At 42.3% G+C, this 26868-nt stretch overlaps 1 protein-coding gene across 11 annotated transcripts in view; it reads right to left on the bottom strand.

Moving 5' to 3' along the window:
- Positions 1-26836, bottom strand: part of ACSL3 (acyl-CoA synthetase long chain family member 3) — a 130143-nt gene extending 103307 nt beyond the window's left edge. For 2 of the 11 annotated variants that reach the window (XR_010590669.1, XM_065558033.1), the window contains exon 1: positions 6902-7050. The gene's annotated coding sequence lies outside the window, so the exon portion shown is untranslated. Of the gene's footprint in view, positions 1-4145; positions 4647-6735; positions 7105-26686 lie in introns of those variants that run through there. The other 9 variants (XR_006175218.2, XM_042853584.2, XM_065558029.1 and 6 more) reach the window with 7 other exon arrangements.
- Positions 26837-26868: the final 32 nt, after the last annotated feature.

Raw genomic sequence — 26868 nt, forward strand, 5'->3', positions numbered from 1 at the left:
TAACATTGGGCCTAAGAGAAATGTTGAACACATGCTGAGTACCCTGAAGCCTATTTCTGTAGCCTTGAACAAAACGCAGGGAAATAGCTGTTTTATCATGGACGCTGTTGAAATTTGTAATTAACTGAGTGAGATCTTAAAAAGAGAAATATATAATGACAGAGTTAAATTACAAGCATTAAAAAAATGAATGGGACAAGCACTATCGTCAGCTCATTTTCTTGCAAATATTCTCAATACTCAGTACCAGGGTCAAACCTTAACTGCTGAAGAAGAGGAGTTGGCTAGGACATGGACAGCCAGCAATCATCCCTCCATAATGCCAACTATAATAAACTTCAGAGCTAAAAGTGAACCATTCAAGAAATATATATTTGCTAATGATGTTTTAAAGAAAGTCACCCCAGTGAACTGGTGGTAGCCACTTAAGCATTTGGATTCAGAGACTGTTGAAGTGATAATCTCACTTTTACCAGCAGTAGCTTCTTCTGCCGGTGTAGAAAGAATATTTTCTTCCTTTGGACTAATTCATTCCAAATTGAGAAGTCGTTTGGGACCTGAAAAAGCAGGAAAGCTTGTTTTTCTTTTCCAGATTATGAACAAACAGGAAAATGAAGGTGAAGATGACTGAGTTAGCTGCAGAAGCCAATATTTTAAGTTTCTCATATTGACCTGGCTGACACAAGTCGATTTAATTTTTGTTTTGTTTTTTTAAAAATATTTCATTTAACTATTTTAGTTAAACAATTTTAACAAAAACAAACCTGACTTTAAAAAACTTGAATGTTTAACTAAATTCAAAAATTCATATGCTTGTTTTGTTAAAATATTATGTTTGCTGTTGAAGAAAAAAAATCCAGAATACATAACATTGTTGTTTTAGTTAAATAAAACAATTTAAATGTCTGTCTCGTAATGTTCTCCTCCTAATACAGCATGGCAAGAAAATCCTCCAAATATTACTGATTAACCTGTTGAATTGGAGATAGTTCACCTCCCAATGACTTCATAAATATCTGCCTCAATTACCTTCGGTAAATGAAATAATCAATCATTCATTTTCTGATATAACTGAAAAACTAATCTGAAAAGTTTTCAAAATAAATCACTTTAAAAATGCATAGTGTGTACCCTCTAAAAAGGAAACCTACATCTATCTCTGAGTTGTGAAGAATATGTATTAAGGTTATAACAACCAACAAGAATGCACGTTTATGTAGAAATCCATGATTAAATTGAGTCTTCTTGACTAGTGACTTAAATCATTATTTAAATCCATTTGATTTAAATCAAATCCACCCTGACACCTGCAGCACCACACCAAGGACTGCCCACACCTTTACTCCTCCATACTTGTTGTGTACCATGTCTATTTAGATGGTAAGCTCTTTGGGGCAGGGATTGTCTTGCCTTTTTTTTTGGTAGTGCTTAGCCCAACAATGCACTGATCTCAGTTGTGGTCTCTAAGCACTACTGCAATACAACTATACAAAAACATGGTCAAATTTAAGTGAAACAAGCAGCAATTAACTACAATCATTTGCTAGACCCTGTTTGAAGCTGTATAAATTGTAAATTCAGAATTCATCAATTCATTATGATGGCCTCCTGTGCCTCTTCATGCAAAGGAGTCAGTTTGTCCCACAACAAGAAATTTTACTGAACTATTACAGCTTGGTAATTAACTATACTCATATGGCGGATAGCTGAGGAGCATGACTTCGTCCTCTACATATCTTGCACTTTGTCTCTTCCTTCTGTGGGACTAAGCAAGGGAAATCAGCCTAACTTGACCGACTATGGGCTGCAGATTCAGTACAAAAACCAGGAACAGGATCTGTATAAAAGTACTTTAATCCTTTTTTTAGAGCATTGGGTAGACATGATCAGCACTTTTGGAAGGTGGACTGAAGGCTAGTTTTAAAATATATTTGTTGAGAGAGTGGCTTTTCCTTTCTCAATTGCTTGAACTGGACGATGTTGAAAAGTCAGTGAGATTTTTCAAACCCCAACAATTTCAGGTTCAAAGCTGCCAAGTCTTTCTAAGAGACCTTGTATTTTTCAAGGAATTTGGTATGTATGCATCTTTGAAGGAGGCACTGACCATTTCGCACAGTTGTGGTTTTGCTTGCTTTTAACCAACCAGGAAGGATGCAGATCCATTTCACAGGTTGTGGCTCTAGACATTTTTCAGCGTTCTTGAGCTTCTGCATGTGTGATGGAGCCAAAGACAGGCAAAAGTAATAGGGTGAATAGTACAGTCTAGTAATGGAGTCATTAAGATTAAGCTCAAGTTGGCATTCTATGGCTCTGTGTGAGGCTAGAAGAGATCCACACACAAAAGCACAGATCCTAAATATTACCCCTCTAAGTCAGAGCAAGTACTCATACACTGATCCATTAAGCATATAGTACCTTCATGTATGGGGCAAGGCTTGAGGCCCTGGAGCTTAACTTCAAACATTCCTACAGGCACAAAATCATAGCAGAACAATCAAGGCTCAGTGGAGCTACCAAAAAAAAAAAAAAAAAAAAGTAACCTCTGGGCCAAGCATCTAAACTGCACTAATTGCCCTAAAATGAACTGGAAAATAAAAGAGCAGTTTACTACCCACCCACCCCCTCCCAAGAAAAGGGACCTACAGGAGTAGCAACAGACAATAGTGAGTACTTGCTTACATCACCAGCAACAATAAGAGGGAATGATGTGGCAGTTGGTGCTGTGGCTCCTTATAAACCCCCAGGTACTGGATGTGAGGATAAATGCAGGGTGTGCATGTAGCTCCAGTGGAAACCACCATCCAAAAAGTTTTAAACCGATGTTTAGATTATCAGCTACCGTACTGTTTTAGAGGTCTATGCACCATGGCCAGAACACACATTCTAGAACCTAACACTCTTTAATGAGAATGTAACACTGCCAATTAAAAAAAAAAAAACTAATTGAGGGAAAAGCCTATATTAAACTAAAACAGATCTATAGTTTCCGCAGCTACCATGCCCGTCAAGCTAAAGATGTCAGAGCATGCAGAAACTCAAACTTTGTCACAACTTTCAGATTTTTGTAGTGTTGTCCACAACTGCAGAGACTGATTTTAAGGCCCCAGTCCTGTACTAATAACTGTGTGAGTGAACCCTGTGCTCATGCAAAGCCCCTTTTGACTCTCACTGAAGTCTCTCAGTGCATGATCGAAGAGTGAAAAAACAGACCAATAAATCAAGTAGTTAAAAGCAAACCAAAAGCTCCCTGTTTTCTAAGTCTGAAAGTGTAGCACCACCTTTATGGAATTATCTGAAATCGTATTTTAGCTATTTCTATCTGGTATATTCCCCATCATCTATACATTTTTCAACTTTATAAAAGAGCTACCTCACAGAATTTAATTAGTGTTGAATTAAGTAACAGATGACCACTAGAAATACAGTAATATGTAATTTTAAAGTGCTGATGAAAAAATCATTTTTAGTACATTTTATGGGTGTCACATAGTTGTACATAAAAAGGCACAATAAGACTGGAGAAGATCTACAAATTTCCTTTCCCTTACCTAAATTTAAAGAACTAGCAACATTGAAAATTTTATACATCTAATTTACTTAAACTTTTTGTTTTCTATATTTTTTCAATTTGGACAATGTAAATAGACTATCTGGTTTCTCTTTTTAAACACTGTCAAGTGAGTTTCACTTCCTGGTTCTCATGCACTAGTACAATGCTGCAACGTTTACATTAGCCACTGGTTGAGAATATTTATTTATTAAAAAGTTACACTGGAATGCGAGATCATATAGTTGGGTGTTTGGGGTTTGTTTTGTTTTTAGCATTGTTGTTTTAAATACACAATCTAAATTCTGGACCAAATTCGGCCTGTCTCTTTCAAGTCCTGAATCTCTCTTCTCCAGTCAATTGCTCTCCTTCTCCTACCCCACAAAAACAAAAAACCAAGATACACCATCAGACAGAGCATATTCAGGACAGAACAAAACCTTCTGCTTCATGTCCATCTTTTTATGTGTCATTAATGCCAAACACTTTCCTTGAAATAAGCTACATTATATTTACCACTCCCACTGTGTAGGGAGACACAGCACCAGTACAATCACCCCTGAAATCCTCTCAGCCTAGACAAAATAAGTCTACTCACCTCAAATACAGGTTTCCAAAGAACTAGAGCACCACAATAGACATGACTGAGCATCCCCATCCCTTCTCACTACTTCTACTTCAAGGCTTCTGTATGTAATAAGAAGTTTTAAAAAAAATTCTCAGGAATTGTCTACACTTATGGTGCAGCTGTGCTGCTGTAGCACTTACAGAAGACACTACCTACACTGAGAGGAGAGCTCATAAGTACTCCACCGCCCTGAGAAGCAGTAGCTATGTCAACAGGAGAAGCCCTCCCACTAACACAGTGCTGTCTACACTGGGGGTTAGGTCAGTATAACTGCGTTGCTCGGGGTGTGGATTTCCACATCCCTGAGTGAAGCAGATATGCCTACAGAAACTCGTAGTGTAGACCAGTAGTTCTCAACCACAGGTACGTGTACCCCTGGGGGTACACAGAGGTCTTCCGGGGGTACATCAACTTATCTAGATATTTGCCTAGTTTTACAACAGGCTACATAAAAAGCACTAGCAAAATCAGTACAAACTAAAATTTCATACAGACAAGGGCTTGTTTATACTGCACTATATACTATATATCAAAATTAATACAATATTTATATTCCAATTAATTTTATTATATGGTAAAAGTGAGAAAGTAAGCAATTTTTCAGTAACAGTGTAGGTAGTTTTCTGTTTGCAGTGAAACTTTTGAGTTTCACTGCAAAAAGTCATTGGCAAGTGTAGACGCACCCTCAGTTTTTGCAAGTGTAGACATGCCCTTAGTCTTCACCAGTGGCTCTCAACCTTTCCCGACTATTGTATCCATTTCAGGAGTCTGATTTGTCTTGCGTACCCACAAGTTTCACCTCACTTAAAAACCACTTGCTTAAAAAAAATCAGACCAAAAAAAAAAGTGAGAACACAAGAACACAAACTAGTGCTTTTCTTTTACCGATTCCCTGTCACCGGTGAAACTGGTAGCGGAAAAACTCTGCAAGAGTAGACATAGCCCAAGTCTCACTCTTGCAATACCATTTCAGCGCCACTGGTGTTGACCACGTTGGGAGACCTAACGTAGCTGGGACTGAGACTTCCTCTGAGGCTAAGGGTATTTCTATGCTACAGCGCTGCACCTGTGCCGCTGTAGCACAGATACTTCCTACACCAACAGAAGGGGTATTTTTGTCCATGTATATAATCCACCTCTCTAGGAGGCAGTAACTAGGCCAACAGAAGAATTCCCCTGTTGACCTAGCTGCATCTACAGCCGTGGTTAGGTCAATTTAACTATGTTGCACAGGGGACCAAGTTTTTCACAGCCCTGAGTGCTGCAGCTGTCAAACCAATTTTTAGGTGTAAACAAGGCCTAAGTTATTGTCCCTTTAAAGAGTCACACATGTCATTAGACCAATTGCACCTGGGAAGAAGTATCTGTAGCTTCATTTCCTGGGACTGTTATTTTTCATTGGAGGATCAGGGAAGGAAACTGAAGGGATAACTTGGAACTTACAGCAAGCAGCTCCTAAGGCAGTGTTTCTCAAACTGGGGTCGCCGCTTGTGTAGGGAAAACCCCTGGTGGGCCGGGCCAGTTTGTTTACCTACCCCGTCCGCAGGTCCGGCCGATCGTGGCTCCCACTGGCCACAGTTCGCTGCTGCAGGCCAATGGGGGCTGCTGAAAGCAGTGCAGGCCGAGGGACATACTAGCCGCCGCTTCCAGCAGCTCCCATTGGCCTGCAGCAGCGAACCGCGGCCAGTGGGAGCCGCGATCAGCCAGACCTGCGGACGGGGCAGGTAAAACAAACCGGCCCGGCCCGCCAGGAACTTTCCCTACCCAAGCAACAACCCCAGTTTGAGAAACACTGTCCTAAGGCAAAAGGAAGCCATTCGTGATCCCAGCTCCCTAACTCAATCCCAAATTCCTATTTACTTGCCCTTCACTGAAGCTGTAGCCCAATTTTAACAGCTTCCCACATTCAACCAGCCTCAACATCGCCATCCAGCCATTTCCCTTTCCTTCCATCAACCCCACACCCTACCCACCACATGGGCCACACATAGGGTGACCAGATATCCCGATTTTATACGGACAGTCCCGATTTTTGGGTGGTCTTTTTCTTATATAGGCTCCTATTACCCCCCATCTCTTGTCCCAATTTTTCACACTTGGTGTCTGGTCACCCTAGCCACACACGCTTCTCCTCCGGGCCCATCCTCACTTCTCCCCCTCGAGCCCTCCCACACTCACCCACCCTCGGCCCCACCAGCCCTCTCCTACCCCCACCAACCTCATTCCCCACTTCCTTGAGCCCCAGCTAACCTAAACCCTCAACCAGCCCCCCATCCACCCTCATCACCTGCACCAACCTCACTCAACTCCCCACCCCACTGACCTCTCCAGCTCCTAGATCCCCCCCCACACACACACACAGCATCGTCGCCACCACAAGACCCCTCCCACCAACTCACCCCTGTGTCTCTCCCCCACACCGCCTGGAGCCCCCACGCACCCACACCCAGCATCGTCGTCGCCCCCCACCCACAAGTCCCCTTCCACCAACTCATCCCTGTCTCTCTCCCGCCCCTCGAAAATGCACCCAAGCAAAACAACAGCTCCCGGCCGCTCTCACCACGCCTTGCCGGATCCGGTGTCCAGGCCGCGACGCAGGGGCCCAGCCTGGGCTCTGTGCCCACAATGCCAGCCGGCTGCCTTCAGTAACCACCCACCCGCAGCCCCGTGCGCCGGCACCGCGGAGCCAAACGAGGCCCCGCTTAGTCCCCCTTTACCACACGCACCTCGCACAAGCCAACGCAGTTGCGGTGCATCCTCATTCCATATGCATGAGCGGCGCTCAGTGATTGGCCGGAGCGAGGTGGCGCGCGAGGGGCCGGCTCTGTAACGTTGTAAACGGCTGCCACGCAGAGGAGGGGAGCGCGCGAGCTGCACAGGGGTTACGGCAGGGCATTCGCTACCGGGGTCAGGCGCTGTAGCGCGCAGGGCAGCAGGAGCGGAGACGTTCCAGGGTCGAGGGGGCTGGGACGGGGGAATAGGATGTGGGGGGGCTTAGAGTGCGAGTAACTGATTTTCACTGGCAACGTGCTACAAATAACAGTCGCTATTCAAATGCACTAATGTCCATGGAGTAATTTATTATGCAAATGCTGTTAATTTTGTTATGTATTAGGCAAATATATTACTGCACATTGTGTAAATAATTAATATGTAAACAACTATTGCCTTGCAGTCAGCCCCCCTCATTTAATGCTGCAATATAAACATTATTTATTTATTTCCAGATTTAAACATTTTCATAGATTCTAGGACTGGAAGGACCTCGAGAGGTCATCGAGTCCAGTCCCCTGCCCTCATGGCAGGACCAAATACTGTCTAGACCATCCCTGATAGACATTTATCTAACCTACTCTTAAATATCTCCAGAGATGGAGATTCCACAACCTCCCTAGGCAATTTAATCCAGTGTTTAACCACCCTGACAGTTAGGAACTTTTTCCTAATGTCCAACCTAGACCTCCCTTGCTGCAGTTTAAACCCATTGCTTCTGGTTCTATCCTTAGAGGCTAAGGTGAACAAGTTTTCTCCCTCCTCCTTATGACACCCTTTTAAATACTTGAAAACTGCTATCATGTCCCCTCTCAGTCTTCTCTTTTCCAAACTAAACAAACCCAATTCTTTCAGCCTTCCTTCATAGGTCATGTTCTCAAGACCTTTAATCATTCTTGTTGCTCTTCTCTGGACCCTTTCCAATTTCTCCACATCTTTTTTAAAATGCGGTGCCCAGAACTGGACACAATACTCCAGCTGAGGCCTACCCAGAGCAGAGTAGAGCGGAAGAATGACTTCTCGTGTCTTGCTCACAACACACCTGTTAATACATCCCAGAATCATGTTTGCTTTTTTTGCAACAGCATCACACTGTTGACTCATATTTAGCTTGTGGTCCACTATAACCCCTAGATCCCTTTCTGCCGTACTCCTTCCTAGACAGTCTCTTCCCATTCTGTATGTGTGAAACTGATTTTTTCTTCCTAAGTGGAGCACTTTGCATTTGTCTTTGTTAAACTTCATCCTGTTTAACTCAGACCATTTCTCCAATTTGTCCAGATCATTTTGAATTATGACCCTGTCCTCCAAAGCAGTTGCAATCCCTCCCAGTTTGGTATCATCCGCAAACTTAATAAGCGTACTTTCTATGCCAATGTCTAAGTCGTTGATGAAGATATTGAACAGAGCCGGTCCCAAAACTAGGGTTACCATATTTTGAGTGTCCAAAAAGAGGACACTCCACGGGGCGCCGGCCCAGCCCTGCCCACGCGCCCACGCCCCAACTCCACTCCTTCCCCACAGTCCCCGCCCCAACTCCGCCCCCTCCCCTGCTTCCTGCGAACATTTGATTCACGGGAAGCCTGAAGCAGGCAGCAGGTAAGCGGGGGTGGGGTAGGGGAAGGAGGCGCGGCCCAGTCTGGCCCCCCCGGCGTCTCCAGCCTGGCTCGGCTCGGGCCCTGGGGTACCGGCCCCAGGCCAGCCCCCGGCCGAGCACCCCCAGCCCGGGCCCAGCACTGCCGCCCCGGCCCCGGCCCCCAGCCCAGCACCGCTGGCCCGGCCCCCGGCTCAGTACCGCCGGCCCGGCCCCCGGCCCGGCCCCGGCCCAGCACCGCCAGCCCGGCCCCCGGCCCGGCCCCGACCCGGCCCCGGCCCAGCACCGCCGGCCCGGCCCCCGGCCCGGCCCCGACCCGGCCCCGGCCCAGCACCGCCGGCCCGGCCCCGCATGTCCCGATTTTCCCAGACATGTTCGGCTTTTTGGGATTTCCCCCCGGACGGGGATTTGAGGCCCAAAAAGCCGGACATGTCCGGGAAAATCCGGACGTATGGTAACCCTACCCAAAACAGACCCCTGCGGTACCCCACTCGTTATGCCTTTCCAGCAGGATTGGGAACCATTAATAACAACTCTCTGAGTACGGTTATCCAGCCAGTTATGCACCCACCTTATAGTAGCCCCATCTAAATTGTAGTTGCCTAGTTTATCGATAAGAATATCATGCGAGACCATATCAAATGCCTTACTAAAGTCTAGGTATACCACATCCACAGCTTCACCCTTATCCACAAGGCTCGTTATCCTATCAAAGAAAGCTATCAGATTGGTTTGACATGATTTGTTCTTCCCAAATCCATGCTGGCTGTTCCCTATCACCTTACCACCTTCCAAGTGTTTGCAGATGATTTCCTTAATTACTTGCTCCATTACCTTCCCTGGCACAGAAGTTAAACTAACTGGTCTGTAGTTTCCTGGGTTGTTTTTATTTCCCTTTTTATAGATGGGCACTATATTTGCCCTCTTCCAGTCTTCTGGAATCTCTCCCGTCTCCCATGATTTTCCAAAGACAATAGCTAGAGGCTCAGATACCTCCTCTATTAGCTCCTTGAGTATTCTAGGATGCATTTCATCAGGCCCTGGTGACTTGCAGGCATCTAACTTTTCTAAGTGATTTTTAACTTATTCTTTTTTTATTTTATCTGCTAAACCTACCCCCTTCCCATTAGCATTCACTATGTTAGGCATTCCTTCAGACTTCTCGGTGAAGACCGAAACAAAGAAGTCATTAAGCATCTCTGCCATTTCCAAGTTTCCTGATACTGTTTCTCCCTCTTCACTAAGCAGTGGGCCTACCCTGTCTTTGGTCTTCCTCTTGCTTCTAATGTATTGATAAAAAGTCTTTTTTCCCTTTATTCCTGTAGCTAGTTTGAGCTCATTTTGTGCCTTTGCCTTTCTAATCTTGCCCCTGCATTCCTGTGTTGTTTGCCTATATTCATCCTTTGTAATCTGTCCTAGTTTCCATTTTTTATATGACTCCTTTTTATTTTTTAGATCATGCAAGATCTCGTGGTTAAGCCAAGGTGGTCTTTTGCCATATTTTCTATCTTTCCTAACCAGCGGAATAGCTTGCTTTTTGGCCCTTAATAGTGTCCCTTTGAAAAACTGCCAACTCCTCAGTTGTTTTTCCCCTCAGTCTTGATTCCCAAGGGACCTTACCTATCAGCTCTCTGAGCTTACCAAAATCTGCCTTCCTGAAATCCCGTGTCTCTATTTTGCTGTTCTCCCTTCTACCCTTCCTTAGAATTGCAAACTCTATGATTTCATAATCACTTTCACCCAGGCTGCCTTCTACTTTCAAATTCTCAACGAGTTCCTCCCTATTTGTTAAAATCAAGTCAAGAACAGCTTCCCCTCTAGTAGCTTTTTCAACTTTCTGAAATAAAAAGTTTTATTTTATTAAGATGATGTTTTAAAAAAAAAGTGAACGGTACAGAGTTTAAGCCTAAAAGTTTCTGGTTATCAGGGAATAACGTACAGATGATCAGGAGGTCTGAAGTTTGGTTTAAGATCAGATGGCATAAGGAATACATAATCTGCAATATCCCCAATTGGGGGTAAAAGGTTAACAGGTCAAAGTACAGACATTGAGATATGGGGGTATGTTGTTCATATAATGGCTATGTTCAAGTGTGGAGTATAATGAGTAGATACGATGATGAGGATGGATTGACCCTCGTTTGGTGAGATTTAACGTTCAGTGAGTTTATATTTCCAGTTCATATGGTCCAACGGATAAAGTCTCTTGGTCCCTTTCTTGTGGTCGATGCACGATGTTGCTCCAGCTCACGCCTCCTGGTATCGTCATCGGCCGGTGATGTGTTCAGTGTAGATGTCCCTGGACCATCGGATGGTGTCGGAGACCATGAGGCGCCGCATGAGCCGTGCGTAGCGTCAACCGATCCCGCAGGTCCTCAGCACACGCTCATTGCAGGGGTCCCAGGTGCCCAGGGCTCCTACAATCAGAGTGTCCATCTGCACCTCGTAGCCCTTCGCTCTCAGGGTGTCGGCCAGGGGAGCATACTTTTCCAGTTTATGAGCTTACATACGAGTATAATCCCAAATCAGTTTGTAAACCCATATGCTAACTGCTGTAGAAGCCTCCAAGATATACAAGCAGTTCAACTGTGTCATTTTAGCTAATTTAAGGAAGGAGCAACATTTTAAATTAGGGAGATTCATTTTGTGTTTACAGATGCTGTGCTATTTGAAAATAAATATCAATGCAACAAGGTTGCAATCAGAAGAACACAAAATGAAGCAGAATTTTTTTTTTAACTTCTATGGCATACACACACTATAATATGAACATCTTATTTCAAAATATTTATTTAAAAGCGGTAAGTGTGAAGTGGTAGAGAGATAATCGCTTCACCTTAGGACACTCTTTCTCCATTTTTTTTTTTTTTTGGTTGCTCCTATTAATTTTTAGCAGGGCACAGTCCACAGCAAACAGCTGAAATGATCCTGGTACGCTGATCTAGTACTCCTGTCTTCTCAGAGTACAAGGGCTCTTTTTAATCTTAGATGATCTGAGGGGAATGTTCCTGTTCTCTCCTGTGACTTATAGGCACCAGAAAGACTCATAACTTGACCTGGTCTGCCTGCTTCAATGGTTTCCTTCTTCTGACATATGTGATTTGTGGAGGTGTCCTTGTAATTACATGAATCTCCTTCAGAAAGGGAGGAAAATATTGCAAGATGGAAATAGTATACGGAAGATTTATGAGCTATAAGCAGCATGAAGGATCACAGGCCAATACAGGTGATAGCAGCAATATAGGTAATATCACAATATTAGATTAAAAAGTCAAGAGTTCTATATTCATGGGGCTAAGAAAAAGGAACAATAAAAAACTGTGTACCTGGAAATGGAAGAACCAGTCACCCGCTTGTTCAAAGGAAGGAAAAAATTTTAATCACTTCAGAAGGAGGGAGCTGAAGTGACATTCCGCTAAGGGATTCACTTGTTTCAACAAACACATGCCAAATTAAAGACAATAGATAGGATGTAAATACAAAGGGGAGAATTCAGAGTTGTGATGAACTCTCTGGTTTGAACTTCTGGTCTTTTAAATTTCACTTCAATAAGGCAAAGGACAGTTCCAGGCTGAATCAACAATAGCTATTTTATGTAAACAAGACAAGACTTCACAGGGTTCAGACTGCACTCAGCAAGGGAGAGTGTCTCATGCATTATTATAGTTGGTGTGTGGATGACAGAATGAATCCCCATTTTCTTGTGCTTACTTATGGGTGTTCTGTAAGCAATGACATAACATAAGAATGGTTCCGCTGGGTCAGACTAATGGTCCACCTAGCCTAGGATCCTGTCTTCCTACTAGTGTTGCCAACCCTTTCAGTTTTGCCGGGACTCTCCCGGAGTTGGGCTTTATCTCCCGAAGGCTACTGAAGCCAAACCGGGAGATTTTAGGCTGCTAAAAGTCCGGCAGCACAGCAGTGCTAAGGCAGGCTCCCTGCCTGCCCTGGCCCAGTGCTGCTTCCAGAAGCAGCCAACACATCCCTGCAGCCCCTTGGGAGGTGGGGGGCAGCGGGTCTCAGTGCACTGCCCCTGCCCCTGACCCAAGCGTGATTCTGCAGCTCCCATTGGCTGGGAACTGCAGCCAATGGGAGCTGCGGGGGCAGTGCCTGCAGGCAGGGCAGCGCGCAGAGCCCCCTGCCCCATCCCAGGGGCTGCAGGGAAGTGCCGGCTGCTTCCGGGAGTGGCACGGGGCCAGGACAGGCAGGGAGACTGCCTTTGCCCCACTGCACCGCCAACCAGGAGCCAACCGAGGTAAGTGCCGACCAGCCAGAGCCCTCACCCCCTCCCACACCTCAACCTCTTGCCCCATCCCTGAGCCAAAGGGCAGGGCAAGGTTGTTTGGGTTTGTGTGATTAGACAGTTGGCAATCCTATTTCTGCTAGGTGCTTCAGAGGGAATGAACAGAACAAGTACTCGTTGTGTGATCCCTCCTCTGTCGTTCAGTCCCAGCTTCTGGCAGTCAGAGACTCAGGACGCCCAGAGCATGGGGTTGCATCCCTGACCATCTTGGCTAATTGATGCCATTGATGGTCCTATCCTCCATGAATTTATCAAATTCTTTTTTGAACCCTGTTATAGTTTTGGCCTTCACAACATCCCCAGGCAATGAGTTCTACACGATGAGTAGGCATTGTGTGAAGATGCACTACGCTGAGTGAGAGTCTCAGTTCCAAAGACTCATAGAAAGAAGAACAGGAGTACTTGTGGCACCTTAGAGACTAACAAATTTATTAGAGCATAAGCTTTCGTGGACTACAGCCCACTTCTTCGGATGCATAAGTGGGCTGTAGTCCATGAAAGCTTATGCTCTAATAAATTTGTTAGTCTCTAAGGTGCCACAAGTACTCCTGTTCTTCTTTTTGCGGATACAGACTAACACGGCTGCTACTCTGAAAGACTCATAGGACTCCTAACTTGGAATTAGAAATGACCCTGGCCCAACCCCCTGGATTTTAAAACTACCATTTCTTTAGGAAAGAGAAGGTGAATTTTTTACTCCAAATCTGGATCTCGTTTTAAAGTTTGTACCTTGTCCCCATCTTTATAAAAGGCTGAACTAACATGCTGGATTTAAACTTGCCTGAACTTTGAAATCCAAACGCAAACTTTGTGTCATAGACCCATCTCCACTCTAAATGGAAACTGCCTGGGACAATGCATTTGTTAATTTTTCCCCACACAATATGGCTGTATCAGGATTTCTAAAGATTACCTCTCCAGAAAAGCAAATCTGAGAAACTTTAGTAATTTAGGGCCCGATTTCCAGACATGCTGAGTACTCAAAGCTCTCATTGGCTTTATTTGGACTCCATTCAACAGAATTTTGTGTGCATGCACAGCCTGTACTAAGCAATCTCTGCTTTCTGTAGAATTGAAGGGAGTGAGATAGCAAAACTAGCCAATGTTCCACTCTACACAGCTGCAATACTTTGTGTTAGGGGTGCAAATTGATCAGAGTCCAGAGACTTAGAATAGATACTATAGTTGGGTATAGATTGCTTTCGGAACAGTGATCAGAGGATCCAACCCAGACAGAATCTTCTTGTGTGCAGGACCTCATGCCTGGCAGGCATCCATTATGAAGCAGCCTTTACATCCCACAAAGGCTGTCCAGTACATTGAGGCTGAAAACTTAGTAAGATTCAGAAAGGAACTACACATCAATAATACCTAGAGTTAGTTAATGTTAAATTTTAGGATACTCATACTTCAGGGTTTAAACCAATCTCTAACTAATAGGGATTAAAAGGACACCTAATGTAGGAGTTAGATTATCTCAGATCTGCCTAATGTGAGGTTTCTTGCACTGTCCTGTGAAGCATTTGATGTTGGCCATTGCTGGAGACAGATTACTGAACAAGATGGACTACAGGTCTGATGCATTCTGGCAATTGCTATGTTCCTAACTCAGTCCAACATCTGAGCAGAAAGATTACCTGGTACAAACTGTGCATGCACACAAAATTTCAGACATCTGTACTAAAAAAAATCTGCAGTTTGTTTGAAATGGATTTCTATAGGAACTTAAATTAACTCCCCCTGCAGCTCAGGAACCTCTTTGCAAGTTCATGATACTTTTATGGAGAATGGGCAAAGTTCTGCAGCCAAAAAAGAACTAGATCTCTTTGGGTACATCTTCACAGTGATGAAAAAAAACAAACAAACAAACAAACAAAAACAGTGGTTGGCCTGGACCAGCTGACTCAGCCTCTGGGGTTCAGGCTGCGGGGCTAAAAATCACTGTGTAGACATTCAGGCCTGAGCCCGAACTTCTACACAGCAATTTTTGAGCTCCACAGCCCAAGCCCTGGGAGCAGGGCCGGCTCCAGGGTTTTGGCAGCCAAAACAAACAAACAAAAAAAGCCGCGATCGCGATTTAAAAAAAGCCGCGATCGCGATCTGTGGCGGCAATTTAGCGGGAGGTCCTTCACTCCCAGGCGGAGTGAGGGACCCTCCGCCGAATTGCCGCAGAATACCTGGATATGCCGCCCCTCTCCGGAGCGGCCGCCCCAAGCACCTGCTTGAGAAGCTGGTGCCTGGAGCCAGCCCTGCCTGGGAGGCTGAGAGAGCTGACCCGCTCTAGCTACAGCCATGCTGTAGGTCTTTTATCTCAGTCTCGACATGCCTTAAAACAACACAGGGTAATATTATTCTTATGGCTAAAATGCACTGCCTGCTTATTTTAACAATCCCGTGACTGAGCAGCCTAAAAGGTTGATACGTGAAATCTGGAAGAGGCCTTTGTTCAGTTCCTTGGGTTATACAAAGTAATCAGATCAAGAAAGGGAAAATGTTAACTGTGATTTCACTCTCCACATGACTTTTTATGTAAGAGTTTTATACTGTTGTCCATTACTGTAGTGTCTGAACACCTTCCATGTAGCAAAATCCCTAGGGGACTTCATGGACTCTGCCACTTCTCACTGTAGCTTCTCTTTTCTTTAGTGGGGAGGATGGTGGAATAAAAAGCATGTTCAAAATGTGAGTGTCACTTATGGTGGCACCACTTCCTCTCAAAAAGAAAGGCTTTGCAATGTTTCCTATAGATGGTCAGACTCTGAGCTGACCTGATCTCCTCTGGAAGATATTGATTGCTTTGCAAATTAGGACCAAGGCCTTACATGGGCATCACACGCTGATTGGAAGCCAGTGGAAGGACTTGAGCACAGGCCTGATGTGCTCACGGGGGCTTGAGTTAAGCAGAAGGTGAACAGCCACTTTCTGTACCAGCTGGAGCCTGTGCATCATCTTCACAGTCACCTTCAAATGCAGCCTGGAGATGAGAAATGCATGGCCAGGTCCTCATCTAGGATGAAGGGCTCAAACCCACGTGTCAGCCTGTCGGTCCACTGCTTGATTACACAGAGTTTAAGGATTGGTGAGGTAAATGGGGAGTTTTTATGTTTCTCAGGACAAAGGCAGTTGGGCTTCCCTTTGCTAAAACATCAGAAATGTTCCTAACTTGGAAAGCATCCTGCAGACTGTGCAGATCTGCCCAAAGAATCAGAGACGGTAACCAGCTTCCCCTCTCTCTGCTGCACCAAGGCCTGGTCTGCACTATGAGTTTAGTTTGAATTTACAAGCGTTAAATCGAATTAACCCTGCACCCGTCCACACAATGAAGCCATTTACTTTGACATAAAGGGCTCTTAAAATCGATTTCTGTACTCCTCCCCGATGAGGGGAGTAGCGCCAAAAATCGACATTGCCATTTTGAATTAGGGTTAGTGTGGCCGCAATTTGATGGTATTGGCCTCCAGGAGCTATCCCATAGTGCACCATTGTGACCGCTCTGGACAGCAATCTGAACTCGGATGCACTGTCCAGGTAGACAGGAAAAGCCCCACGAACTTTTCAATTTCATTTCCTATTTGCCCAGTGTGGAGAGCACAGGTGACCATACAGAGCTCATCAGCACAGATAACCATGAAGTCCGAGAATCGAAAAAGAGCACCAGCATGGACCGTACGGGAGGTACTGGATCTGATCATTATATGGGGAGAGGATTCCATGCTAGCAGAACTACGTTCCAAAAGACGAAATGCCAAAACATTTGAAAAAAATCTCCAAGGACATGATGGAGAGAGGCCACAATAGGGACTCACTACAGTGCCGCGTGAAAGTTAAGGAGCTCAGACAAGCCTACCAGAAAACCAAAGAAGCAAACGGAAGGTCCGGGTCAGAGCCGCAGACATGCCGCTTCTACGCTGAGCTGCATGCAATTCTAGGGGGGGCCGCCACCACTATCCCACCCCTGACCGTGGATTCCAAGGAGGGGGTAATCTTACGCATGCGAAAGTTTCTCAGCCACTGGGACTCGTCCCACACCTGCAACACTATGTGGTCCTACCAATCTGTGCTTGTTTCCCGGGCCCAGAATCGGCGTTCCACAGCTAGAACCTGCCCCATTAACAACATGATCTCCAAAGCGCCGGGGCCCGCGGTTTGAGAGAATTCTGTGTCCATGTCCTCATCACTCTTGTCGCCATGCTGCCGTAGCCACCGCCTCCTTGCCTGGTTTTTCAGGTCCTGGTTCAGCATAAACTGCATGATAATGCGTGAGGCGTTTACAATGTTCATGACTGCTGTCTTGAGCTGAGCAGGCTCCATGCTTGCCATGGTATGGCATCTGCACAGTTCACCCAGGAAAAAAGGCGCAAAACGGTTGTCTGCCATTGCTTTCATGGAGGGAGGGGGAGGATGTACCCAGAACCACCCGCGACAATGTTTTTTCCCCATCAGGCATTGGGATCTCAACCCAGAATTCCAATAGGCGGGGGAGACTGCAGGAACTATGGGATAGCTACCCACAGTGCAACCCTCCGGAAGTCGACGCTAGCCTCGGTATGTGGACGCACACCGCCGAATTAATGTGCTTAGTGTGGCCGCATGCACTCAACTTTATACAATTTATACAATTGCTCAAAATTGAATTCTGTAAATTCAGAGTAATCCCGTAGTGTAGACATACCCCAAGTGGCAACTGAGCTCTGGGCCTTAGAATGGAAGTGTTCCTTTTATACCATATCTGTTCACAGAACCTAATGATTAGTCAGCTTGTTACTTTGCTGTCTAGGGGATTACATTAAAAAGTGTAAAGACTTATAACAGATTCAGACAAACTATTTATTTTTATGTATAGCTGATATTGTCAGTCCATTTAGATTAAATACCATGAAATCTTGGATAAAGATTATATTGAAAAATGCTGCTATTGACTTCTGGAATTTTTTTTTCACATTCATAGGAAGTGTATCAGCTGTTAATACTACCACAAGAGGCAAACTTATTTCCGTGTACAGCTAGATGGAATAGTTACTTAGAATATTTGTGATTCATTTCCCTGGCATCAATGATTTCAAGTACCAGGAGGTGGGAGTTTCTCTATATAAATGAGAAGAAAATTGGAATTATATTGTATCTTGAAAAGATTACTATATATACTGATAACATAAGTTATTGTTCCTTTGTGATTATGTCAATTTTTCTTTTTCATCATTGGAAAATATTAATATAAAGGGGAAAATACCTGGTATCTTGGTCAGAACTAAAGTTTCTGTTAAGTTGTAAATGTGTTGAAGAACCTTGGAAATTTTCACTGTATGATATAATGGTTCCATGCTGAATATTCATAAGGAAACCAAAGTAAAAAACTGGGGATGTGTTATATTTGTAGTAAACAGAATTACTAACTTTTAAAATAATTGATAATCCGTATTTATACTTAAAAATCTCAGATGTACAAGAGATATATGCTACTACTTTTGGGAAACTCTGAAACTTACCTTTCTTCACAAACTTAGCAAGAAAACAATGAGAAATGATCAGAGCTGGATGAGAAACTAAGTATTAGCACGATATTATTATAAACCAAAGATGAACATGATCTTGCAAATGAAGGAAGTGAGTGCAGCTCTTATATTATTCTTGAGTATTCAGGCAATCAAGGGATATTTGTGAAAATGTTCATAAATCCCAAAAGTTGCACAAATTTTAGCACAAATATTCATCTATTGGAAAATTTGTATCAGAAAAGCATTTTTCACTATTCTTATTTCCTGTTATAAAAAGTTTCAGTCATCCAGTCAAGGAGCAAAAACAATGCCTTGTGGCTTGGGTGACCAACCACAGAAAATGAATAATGAATAGCTAATAGCTCGTGAATATTTTTAGATTGAAAATTATCCTGAGTACTTACAAACAACAAAATACATGTAAAGAAAGTCAGGATCAGTAAGCAAACAACTCACTCTCCAGAAAAAGGGACTACATAGCAAATATTATGTGTTACAAATAATTTGGCCAGCTCTACATTAATACACTGTACACACAAAAAGCAAAACCAGGAGCCACATTATGAAACAGACTCTGTGAATGGGAGATACACATGGGAAGCTCTCAACTAATTCATTATGAGCAGAGTCTGCTATATCTTGATATAGAGAGAGTTCTACAATTAGAACTAAATAGAAATCCAAACATCATGGATGCTCATATATGAGCCCTTAAGTAAAAATCCAATGAGGGACATAGTTGAACAAAATTAAGTACTTTAAGAAAGTGAACAATAACAACTAAAATTGCAATTGGCAGAAGGCATGTAGACCATGGTGATGATATCCTTTGAAATAACAGACAACTAAGAATGGGTTGGATAGGGCTAAGCTTCAAGCCTGGATAGGATTTTTAATACCCCTTAAAACTGCTGAAGGGAAAATGACTGCTATTAGCAAACTTACTATATGACTCACTGGATAACTGGACAATACAAATGTTGGAGCATTGCTCATGTAATGTCTCATAGCACTGTGACAAAAAAAAAGCTTAAAAAAATGTAACCACATACTAAGTAAGCATTTTAAAAGCAGAGGTGTCAGATTTCTTGAGCTTCAAAAGTAACAGCTTTCTCAAATGTATACACATACATACACCATCAGACTCCTATGAGGTTTTCATTTAAACAATCATCCTATTATAAAATCCCATTCTTATTCAAGGGGTCCATTTCCAATAATGTTCTAATAATTTGTCATTTTAAATTTTGCATGTCCTTTTGCAAATGTTAGGGGGCAAAGCTAATACTGAGTGTGTGGTATAAATCAATTAGGCTGAAAGAGAATGAAGAATTATGGCACCAGGGACAAGCTGGATTCCTGAACTTGTTCATTTCCAGGAATATTATTATTTGAGGGGAGAGAGAGGTTGTTTGTTTAAGTATAGAATTTTTATAAAGGAAGCAATACAGATTGTTAGCTGGTCACCAGTGAAATATAAATTCAACTACTTTGCTTGCTTGTTTGTTTGGGAAAGAAGTTTTTTGTCTGCAAATAAAGGAATGAATGAGTGAATCTCCAAGTCTGATTTAGAGAAAATGAAACATTCTGGCAATATGCCCAAACCAATTCAGTATTTACTATAATATTTAGTAATACTTTCCACATTTTTTAACATGGTCAGGACCCAGGCTAATCACACCCCTTGACTTTTGACAGAGGAAGACATCATGAGATTTATGATAAGGTGATCAATGACTAAGTGCAGAATTTAACAATCACTTGGCACCAAAAAGGAACAGTTCAGTTTTGATAATGTTTAAATACTTAAAAGTTCTTTAGGTTCCTTAAATTCATCTCATATTCTCTAATACCACAGATATATTGCCAGACTAATGCAAATAAATCAGAATGCCATCTGTATAACAATAGTATGATAACCCAAAGAGATTGAAATATCTACCCAAAGGAAGTACATACACTGCTACCTCGATATAACGTGACCCGATATAACACAAATTCGGATATAATGTGGTAAAACAGTGCTCCAAGGGGGTGGGGCTGCGCACTCAGGTGGATCAAAGCAAGTTCAATATAACATGGTTTCACCTATAACGCGATAAGATTTTTTGGCTCCCAAGGACAGCGTTATATCGAGGTAGAGGTGTATATTCTAAATAGGTTGGGGCCTACAATAAAAACCTGAAAAGCACAACATGGAATGTTGCCATATCAGAAATTTTGTCACCAAAAGAAATAGGAGGTAGCATTAAAAATAGGATATAAAACTGTTCTGAACATTTTGCATGAAAGCCTCAAATAGTTACCAAACCAATCCAACTTTATAGTTTGGTTGATACCATCAAAAGCAAAAGAAGACTCAAAGGCATCATACATGAACATTGACCAGTGTCTGCACAGAGAAGGCAATAGTAACAGTCTCTAGACAAAGACATTTCTGTTGTATGCCAACTCTGAAAATCTGACTGAAATTTGTCAGATAGAAGATGCCTTTGTGTGATGGGGTTGGGGATGAAGTCCTGAATGAATGATGTGTGTTATTGTCTGTCTGACGTAGTGCCAACTGGCCTGCTTTAGAGAAGGAAAGTGTCCCATTGATGGGATTGAGGGTAACTGGTCCTGAGTTCATCACATGCCAGAGAATTCTAGTTAGGTCTATTAGATAGCTGTTGATTTGCCATTTATATATTGGAGAATGAGGCAGAGTTAGAGACCTAGCTTCCCCCAGAGCACACCTAAACCCACCTATTCCTAGAAAAAAGGTACAATGCACCTCTTTCCATGATACAAAAAAGACAGGGGTCACCTGATGAAATTAATAGGCAGCACATTTAATACAAACAAGAAGTACTTCTTCGCACAATGCACAATTAACCTCTGGAACTCATTGCCATGGGGTGTTGTGATGGCCAGAATTATAACTGGGTTCAAAAAGAAGTAGATAAGTTCATGGAGGATAGGTCCATCAATGGTAATTAGCCAAGATGTTCAGGGATTCAACCCCATGCTTGGAGTGACACTAAACCTCTGACTGCCAGAAGGTGATAGGGGAAGACAGGTGGATCTCTCCAAAATTGTCCTGTTCTGTACACTCTCCCTGAAGCTCTGGTACTGGCCACTGGCGGAGCTAGGATATTAGAATAGATGGACTATTGGTCTGACCCAATATGGCAGTTTTATGTTCTTATGTTCCTGGGGCAACCTTGTTCTTTGCTGGACTTTTGACCAGATAAAAATGGCATGGTATGGTAATAGTATTGTATACAGAGACGGGGACATAATTGTGTTTGTTGTGTACAAAAAAGTTGGTTATAACTAACCAAGAAAACCTTTCCCGCCACAGTAGGGTGAAAGCTGATTGAGCTTTCAATGTTTTGCTGTGGGTTTTTATTTACCTAACTACTCTGAGGTGTTTTCCTAAAATAAAAATAGTTTATATGACTTAAATCTGGAATCAAACAATCCTTACCAAGACTTTCCAAAATAGAAGCCTAAAGTTGATCTCCAAAATAAGTAGGTTGTTTTTCAACAGTGTAAATCACCGTGACATGCTGGGTCCCCAGCACTTCTGAAAATCAGACCAGTTAATCAGGTATCAAGGTATGAATTTAACTCTTTTAGAAATCTTGGCCTCTGTATCTTATAGCTTTATGCAGACAACCTACAGTTGTGATATATCTGCTTCATTCCAACTTATAATAGGAAAAAAAAAGTCAATTGTAAGCCTGTAATAAACCACAGTTCTCAGGAAAAAAATTTTCAAGTGAGGAGTCAACACTACGTTTCGGAAACTCCTCCAGACATTTACATCTATCAGTTTAGTTAAGACTCCTCCTAAGACTTAAATAATACTAGGCGTGATACTCATGAGCGCAAAGAAAATTTATGACCTGAAGCCAAGTCAACAAGCTAAGTCACAGTAAAGGGGATAAATGAATGCATTTCCTCTATCTAGAGAGAGGGAGAAGTGGCTAACAATATAGATACTTTGGAAATGACAAGCATTAACCCAGATCTCAGATATAAAGCTATATTATCAGATATAAAAGAGTGGAAACCATTTATAGTGCATTAGGATATTGTGAAAATAAGTATATAGTGAAGTAGAATGAAAGTCTTGAAATTTTTCAAAGCATCAGAATGTGCAAATTGCAGTTCTGATGAACCTCTGATTACGGTGAAGATGTTCCTGGAAAATAATACGACTTCCCTGTCATAATTCAGCTGTGTTCTCTGTTTTGTGATGGAGATAATTTTCGAGTCCCCATCTGATTTTTAGCCCTTCATAACTTTGACTAGAAAAAAAATTGGTTTGGCTTGAAAATTGCCAGTTTTCTGTGAAGGCTAGAATGGATTTTCCTATAAAGTTGGGGGAAATGGTAGAAGTCCTGAATTAGCAGGTCACTAAAAATATACTCTGATTTGAAATATTGGCTTTAATTATTTGGTATGGAAAAGAATCAACATAAAACTAGAAATTGGTGTAATACTTGTTTTCTTGGCTGTGCCAGGTGCAGACAGAGAGAGATTAATGATTTTGGAACAAAACTTCCAATATATTAGAACATCCTCTGTAGTTCATGTATAGGAAGTACAAAGTGACGCCCCATGCATACACTTCCCTTCTCTGCATGTACAAGCAAGTTATTATTCCTAAATTTCACTCTTCCACCGTTCTCATTTAATTTCCTAACTCCCAAATCAAGCTGAACAACAATTTCTCACGTCACTAGACAGCACAACTGGTAACACCCAAAAGCCTGGAATGCCTGCCATGAAAATGCTTTAAGAAGTATGTCATAAATCCTGTTCCACAGGTTGGGTTTTTATAAGACTTGAACTGAATAACTAAAAACATGGGAAAGGGAGAGAGCCGCAAAAGTATTTTATAACCAATTCCTTCTTGTCTCTCTACTTTACAAGGCAGGAGGCTGCCACAGAAATGACATGTAGGCACCAGACATAATCCATTCGCAAATATCAGATTTTGAATCATGATACCCACTATTGGCAACAGATAAACCAAAAAAGTTAACCATTTCCTTGCTTTTATTGGACTACATGCAACTTCCTATTTTCAAGCTTTTTAATATTTAAATAAATGTGTTGCTTTTGTATGGGGCCTGAAGTCCTCTATCAACAGCACCGGCACTGGCACTTGAAGCTGTCTTCCACCCCATCTGCATCATTGTTGGGACCTGATCCAAAGCCCATTAAAGTAAATTGAAAGAGTTCAGTAGGATCTGGACCTGCCTTTGTAAAGGGATTATCTCTATAAATTAGAGGGCAATTCAGTTTCATGCTCATTTATGGCTTCTCTATGGAAACAGCTTTATATGTGATATACATTTTAACAAATTTCATAGGTGGCCTGATCCAGCTCCCACTGAAGTCAATAGAAAAATTCCCCCTGGAGTTCAATGAGAGCTAGATCATACTCTAAAAGCTCTTTCAGCTAGGCACTGAGGCAGTTATGTTATTAGACAAACTGTACAAAGAGTGTGAAACATCCTCCAATGAGACCTTGTACTGTATTTTATTTGATTCATTTAATCGAGACTTACTGTGAGCAAGCCCAACAGCTCAACCACAAGATATGCAGGCACCCAGTGCAACTGATTTTAAAATAACCCTTTGCAGAGAGGTGGAAACCATATAGCGCCAGAGCAACTCATAGTGCAAGTGTACAACAGTTGTCTTTTAACATACCTGATGTGTCAGATTATTCTACATAGTTTGGCTTATGTAAAGTTGCTGAAGGGCAAGATTCCCAGTATAAGAGGTATTAATAGAAACTTTTTGACTGGCTCACAAATTATGGTTATAAAACTTGAAATTTCTTAACAGTTTAAATCCTCAAGGGTGTCTGTCTGGCTCTCTCTCTCACTCACTCAAAAAGTATGTAATGGAAAATACCAGGGGAAAGACTCATGAAGGGTATGATCTAAAGCCCATTCAAGATAAAGGGAGTCTAATATAGGGGGGAAATTCACCTCCTTATCAGTTTCTTTCTTATTTTATAGATTTCCAGTACTTGGGATACTTGTAAAGCATTCCCAGAAGAAGTAGGAAGTGACTAAGATCAAGACTATTATAGCTACAATAAATAAGACACATGCTGCTCTCCATAGAAGAGTTTTGCTGGAGGTTAGACTTTGTGTCAGCTCCCTGCCGCACCACTCTATCTTGCTCATCAGTAAACTGCTCAAGGCTCTCCGGACCCAGACATTGCCCAGCAGGTAACAATCAGTAAGCTCCAGCCCCAAAGCTCCTCAGAGATGTTTCTCTGCAATGCACAGCCCCTACCACTGTGCAGTCACAGAAGATATTAAATTTGCTGTTCTGTTAAAGAGTCAGTACATCACAGTTTATTATTTTAACTGGGGTAAACACACCCTCCCCTTCAAAACACAGTGCTGAGTTTGTTTACAGTAAAAGTAAAACAAAAGAACGTGGACTAAGTGGCACCAAGTAAAACAGATAAAGGTAGAAATGGTTACAAGCATAAGTGAAACCATATCTATAAGAATCTAAAACTTAATCTAGCAAGATATAGTCTTTGTTTAAGAAGGTTTCTCTCACCTACAGTCCCCTTTCCAGCTTTTTACTGGCCAGCCTGACCAGGACCCAACACAGAGATCAAATCACTTGGTTTCTTTATCACCTTAAGGTGAAGGAGCAAGATAGAGTCTTTCTCTGTTCCTTATATTCCCAAAGAGAGTCTGTTTTACAAGTCAGGAAGGCGTCCTAAGGATTCAGTCTCTTGTGTCTCTTTGAGGTGCATGAGCTATGTTAATCCTCAGTCTCTCGAGTTCTGGCTCAAAACAACCTCTGCTGGTTTAGCTTGAGAACTTTGCTTACAGCTAATATGTAAACTGAGGTAAACCCACATTCCTTTGTTTAGGACAGACCTGTTCATCACCTTTATCTGGGCTAGGCTGTCTTGTCTTAAACATGTTCTAGTAACTTCATACAGAATAAATTAATAACTTCACATATGTTAACTTGTGCATTTTACAATGATATTAATAACCAGAGAGTTATTAAGCTTTCATGTGGTATTTCACAAGGCATATTTTGTACAAATATTATTGCAGTAGTGTGTAGGGAGAGAATACCAGTGTGCCTAAGGTCACAGACACCAAATACTCTACACATTTTGAATAAATAAAGCATTTGTGATAAAGTCCTTTGACTTTACCTTTGCCACTTTAAATCTGGCATTTTGAACATCAGAACAGCCATACTGGGTCAAATCAATGCTCCATCTAGCCCAGTATCCTGTCTTCTGACAGTGGCCAATGCCAGTTGCTTCAGAGGGAATGAACAGAACCGGTAATCAAGTGATCCATCTGCTGTCCCTCAACTTCTGGCAAACAGAGGCTAGGACAGTCAGAGCATGGTGCACCCCTGCCCATACTGGTTAATAGCCATCCTCCGTGAACTTATCTAGTTCTTTTTTTCCCCACACATCAATTCTATGTTCTACAGTTTCAGAGCAAGAATCGGGCGCTGTTGATAGATGCATCCTGATAATTCATTTATTCAAGATTGGACCATGAAAACATTCACTAAATTGATTTTGAAAATGGGACACTTCCTGAATCCTACAACTTAAATCTAGTTTCACATTTGAAGCAGCAAACAAATCATTTTAATCACTCATCCTACATCATTGGCTTGTTACAAAAGAACATTTGGATGTCCTTTAGACTAAAGTGATGGAAAAGCTAGTGTAAAAAATACCAATAATTGTATGTTCTGAGATAATGCTTTTCTCTGTGGCTGTCAATGTGCTTTATGAAGGAGGATAGTTATCATTATCCCCTTTCTCTAGATGGAAAACTTAAAGCTAATATTCTCTTCCCCAAGATCCCACAGTGAATCTGTGGAAGAGCTGAGAATGGAACCCAGGCCTCTACTAAATTGCCTGCAGCTACTTTATGACGGACAAGAACTTGTTGCATTTATTCCCTTTAAGTACTTTTGTACATCAAACCACTGAAAGCACTATTATTTTAGGGACATACTGGGTAAGCAGTGGCAAAACAGTAAGCAGACTGTGTACATGAAATTTGACAGTGGGTGTGACTAATAAGTTAACTATTTCGTTGCTTTTATTGGTTTGCAGATTAATGTTAGATGCATGCACAGAATAGGATCAATTTAATACTGTTAGTCTGTCTTCCAACAACCTCTTTTGTGCACTGATAGAATTTCAGTCCTGCTCAAATGTGAGATTATATTGCCCTGTAGTGGTTATATAATACAGACAATACAAGCCTTACTGCTGTGACAAGCATGAATGACTCCCATGTTACTCCTAGCTAATGTTAATAGGACTTACATTTATGTATTGACAGGAGGATATATCCACTTGGAAAGCTGAAAACCTGTATCAGAAACATCATAGACAATGGAATGTTGCATTGGTAGTAACTGGGATTTTTCTCAGCCTGATAAATGAGTAACTTCAATCCAATAAATCCTCAGAGCATCTCACTGTAATATTAAAGCGAAGATCTTAAG

The sequence above is a fragment of the Chrysemys picta genome, chromosome 9 (assembly GCF_011386835.1).
Source record: "Chrysemys picta bellii isolate R12L10 chromosome 9, ASM1138683v2, whole genome shotgun sequence".
Taxonomy (NCBI): Eukaryota; Metazoa; Chordata; order Testudines; family Emydidae; genus Chrysemys; species Chrysemys picta.